Genomic DNA, 5265 nt, shown 5'->3' with positions numbered 1-5265 from the left:
AAAATGCTGGGTAAAAATGTTGAATCAGAATCAGAGATGAGAGCTTAATGTCGGTATGTCGCCCAGGTCGTATGAGACAGGACTGTAGCAATGATCTATCACAAACGGAAACCAAATCTAACTCAACTGTTCTCTCACAATTTCTCTGTAAAGGGATGGTGTTTGGCCACAGCGCTCTCCCTTTCTCACAGCTTTTCTAGTATGCAAACTTTAGTTTATAAAAAATAGGAAATTTCAATGACAGTCTCACAGTAGTTATGTTTATCGGGATCAGGTTAATACGCAAGTGGCTTCTGTCTAAGATTTGTAAGGCTACAGGTTAAAATCTTTGTATTTTACAGGTTTCAGGAGCCACACTGGATACATTAAGCAGCAGATTATATCTAAATGTAAATGGGATATTTAGCATTTCTCATGACCTTTTTTCAAAGTTTTTTTTTATAATTTGTAACATTAACTATAAAATAAATATGTATGGGAAGTATTGGAAATATATCTTAATGAAATGAAACCTGCAGCGTATACAAATTTCTCAGTAGTAGAGTATAATAACATCCTTTTTACCAGCTGTTTTTGGCAGCAACCATTTCTTCTATAAATGGATAAGGTTACTGCTTTCTGCCTTTTCTTCTGTTATTTTGTATATCTCATTATTGCATTACCATCAAAATAAATAAGTCAATAAATAAACTCTTCTGTGGTTCTGACGCTGGGATAAAATTACACTCTTATTTCCATTTTAGTACTTCACACTGGACGCCCAGCACTCACTGATGTGCTCTGAGATCCGTGTTTGGTTGGGTCAGCTCTACAGTAGTACAGTCCTCTCTGTCTGTAGGGTCAGGGGTTGTTGGAGGGTCAGGGTTTGGTCCGGTCTGAACTGATCTCAGGAGCTCCTCTTCTAGGTCTCTGTGTACCAGGTGTGTTCACTGCTGGGCTTGCATCACTGCTGCAGATCAGAGTCACTGAACCATCTTCTCCAGAAACTAAAATCCAGCTGGGGTTTATCCTCACTGATGTGTTTGTAGGAGCATCTGAAAAGGCATTGGAAAATCAAGTGAGTCACAGCATCTAGTTGGTAGATGTATAAAGTCAGAATGGACTTGATGTAGTTCCTGTCTTACACTGAACTGCATCATACGGGAGCGCCTGTGTTGCTAGTATTCTCTGTAGCTGGTGTGGCCATGTGCAGGTGAAAAGGACTTTTGTGAAGACGGTGAGAAACAGTGAAGTGCCTAGATCAGAGATTTAGCTCTGATTGGCCTGATATCAGTTGTCCTGTGGATGTTCTCATTGAGAGATTTCCAGGTTGACTGGGTGAGAGATGGAGGATTTGAGGACGGACAGAAGATCTTAGTAGAGCAGCGCAGACTCAATGAACTTCTCCATCACATCACTCCATCTCTCATCACCTCCTCTCTGATCTCTAAAGACACTGCATGGGCTTGGGGTGAGATCCTGGAAAATACATAGAGATGTTGGCAAGTGTTATAGATTAGTTATATCCTAAAATGAAGGGGATGTATTGTTCAGTAGTAGATTTATTTTAATTTAAAGAATAATATGAAATCCACCTGAGACGCATAAATTAAAGAGTGATTATTTGGTGAAGCTTATAATTCTCAGTTTATCATCTCAAGTCTGGAAGAAGCCACATCCATTATGATTCTGATTGATATTATTTGCTGCAGCTGCAGTTTTTCTGTGTAGTATGCCAATACATTTCTCCTTGAACAGTTTAGTGTTAGGGTCTGCTGGAGCTGCCAAACACTACAGAGTATGGGCTTTTATACCATATTCTCTTTGGTTTCATCTGTGAGATCATTTTATTTTATCAAGACCAAATGCAGGGAATGAAAACACAGGATCCTTTGGTAGAGCTACTTTGGCAGATTGATATTGAAACTACAAAACACTTCCAAAACAGATTTAAGACAAACAGAGAGGGGCGATTGGTAGAGTTTAAAGTAAAGCAGAACTTTGGTACTTCAACACTTATTGGTTTCCTTCACCTCTACAAAGCTAATCTAAAGTGCTTGGCATGATTCAGCTGCTAAAAGAGGAAACAATCTATAAAAATGAGACTCCTGTACTGTAGATCCAGGAGGAGTGAAATTCGTCACCAGTCTTTCCATGATTTACATCTGCTCCTTTACAGAATAAACACACACACATTTATGTATACAGATAGATAGATAGAGAGATAGATAGATAGATAGATAGATAGATAGATAGGGGATAGATAGATAGATAGATAGATAAAGATATAAAGAAAAATTAAATAAATGACTTGTGTATAACCTATAGCTTTGTGCTGGTATTTGTATCTTTATATTCTAAAGGCCAATTTTATATGGAACAGAAATAACACATTTGGGTGCTAAAAATGAAAGAAAAAAACAAGATATTTACATTGAGCATTTAAAAATCTGGAAAATCTACAGATGGATTTCACTGTATTGTTTGTAAAATGACTTCACCAGAGAAGAGGCAGAAAATCCTCCCAGAGCTCAAGCTGATGTTTCTACAGCTAATGAGGGAGAAATCTGTGTGTAAAACCAGCAGCTGAGCCGAGGCTGAGGCTCTCCACTTCTCCCTAGACCACACTCCATGATGCATCTTGACTGGAGAAGCTTATGCAACCAGCATCAAACATAATGAATATTCAACATTTCTAAGATATTTGCTTAACAAATGTTGTTTGTAATGTTAAGTGTCTATGTTGGGATGATAATTTCCAGTGCTCAGAAATAGAGCTGCGTAATTTCCAGGATTTTTTAGTGTCCACAGATGCAATTATGCACTCAATCTGAGTTGCCCATTGACGGTAAGTCTAGTTGTGTTATTCTGTGTAAGATGTCTTGGTGGTTTTTTCTCTCACGGATTATCTTAAGGGTGTTTCATTGTTTTAATTTAGTTTGTATAACTTACAGATACTATTCATAGTTTATTTTTTATTTAAAGAATAAACCAATCCAATGTATAATTGATATTTGAGGTTTAATGCTAGAAAAGCATTTGTTTATGTTTATAAAAATACAATAAACATTTTTTTTTCATTTATAGATTTATCAAAGGCAAACAAACAAGGATAGTAAACTGTAGCTGATTTCATATATTAAATGAACTCTGAATGGTGTTTTCCAAGATCCATGTAAAAACTTGGTTGAGTTTTCCAGATGGGAAAACAGCAGTAAATTAATGTTCTTTATTTATTTCTCTTGGTGGTCCATTTTTTTTGCGCAAACGACTTGTTTTGGTGGAATGTGTGATGTTTTTTATACGTGATGTCTTTCTACAGAGTCGCCAGCGGTAGTGTCTGTACTGAAACTGTCTGCATGTCATGTTGTGGTTTTCACGCCAGTTGTCTTAAAACACAGCTGGCGCTTAGTTTTGCCGTCCAGTGGAGAGATGATGGTGGAAAACGCACATTAGTACACAGAGGACACCAAAGTGATGTTTTTATATCTAGAGTTTCTGAATCCTGGTCCTGCGCCTCTGACACTCATTTTCTGGCATTTTCTATGTGTCTTCTTTGTCCTCATACACTCATATCAGGTCCCAAAAGTTTCTTCTGCCTATGTGGTTAAATCATGTGTGCTTGATTATGAGATAAGCAAAATGTTCAGTGTTAGTCTTATGACTAGGGTTGAGAAACACTGTTTTATATGCTTACATACAGTAGTAAGGAAATAACATTTTTTGAGTGTGGTTTATAACTTTATTTGTAAATGCAATTTTTACAATTTTGTAAAACAGAATGCTGACTTTTCTGAATTTTATTTCATAAACGCTCAATATCCAAAAGTTTGAAGTTTGTAGTTATCCAGTTATGAATACAAATTTTATTCATAAACGCTAATGTCCAAAACACTCACTTTGTAAAAAGGCTTTCTGTGCTTTTATTTACAATTATATAATGTTGTTTTTTTTTTTTTTTAAGTAAATTAATAAATGGTTTAAAAAAAAAGTTAAATGCATTATTCAAACACATTTATAAAATTAAATAATTAAATCTAATAAAATGACTAAGTGACTTGCCTTTTTTATTTGTGACTGCAAATGCTAATTTTTAGATTTTAAGTTTCAAAATCTAAGACAAAGATAAAAGTCTTCTTTCCACACATTGTACAATGTCATTAATGCACCTCTAAAACTACATCTCTATCTTCTCTAGCACAGAGTTTTCTGGGCTGGAAGCCTTGATGACTGGGTGGAATTGAAGAGACATAATCTGTAAGTCATTTATCAAACATTTAAATGAGAAAGTTTTTGTGAGTGGAGTGGAGTTTCATGCCTGCTTTTACATCAGTTGAATGAATGAATATTTTCATCTCAGTTTATAACTGATTTACCATATAAATATCCAACATTTGCAATTTACCATTGGCTTCCAACTCCAAAGTAATATGACCCATCATGACTTGATTGACATTATTAAGCGCACACTGCAGTTTTTTCTCTGTGTAGTACTTCAAGTTAAATATTTTCCTTTTAACAGTCTATGTCAGGCCATTCTCTCTTGCGCCAGTGGGAGGTAAAATAAGGTTGTTGATCAATATGAAAATGTGCAGGGTATGAGCACACAGGACCTTCTAGAGCTTCACTCTCTCTCTGTGGCAGTGAATTGACCAAATGATATGTATAACAAACATCTACAGCACTCTATTGCTCTTTGATTACAGTTTCATATGGAAAGTGCTTTCATGATAATTCAGCTTGTTAAATAGAGGAAAAATATGAGGAGGAACTTATCAGTATTTCTACTCATTTAAATACACTTTTCAGCTGTTTCAAAACAGTTTCACTTTGATAGTTTGTCTTTAATGGCTTCCCAAATCTCTGTTGGGAGGCAAATTATTTTAGTCAATTAAAGTGAAATGAACAAATCACTTGATTCTTGATTTAATTCACTTTCAAATATATGAATATTTGTATGTATTTTATTTATATATATATATATATATATATATATATATATATATATATATATATACATCTTACATAAATATATTCAGAACACATTATATTATGTAAACATTTTGGAATATGATACATTGTAAAACATTTAAATAGAAAAAAGAATTAGTTAAAGTTTGATTTGGTGATTTATTTGTATGAATGTATAACTGTAATCTGATTATGATCAATCATGAGGCTTGATTTGTAGAATAATTCTAGTGGTATGAAGGTAACTGCTTTACTACTCCATCTCTGAGTATTTTAAAGATTAAAATAAGAGAAAGAAAACATGCATATCTTGAA

Source organism: Puntigrus tetrazona, chromosome 4 (assembly GCF_018831695.1).
Source record: "Puntigrus tetrazona isolate hp1 chromosome 4, ASM1883169v1, whole genome shotgun sequence".
In the NCBI taxonomy this organism is placed as follows: Eukaryota; Metazoa; Chordata; class Actinopteri; order Cypriniformes; family Cyprinidae; genus Puntigrus; species Puntigrus tetrazona.
This window is presented reverse-complemented; position numbering follows the sequence as displayed.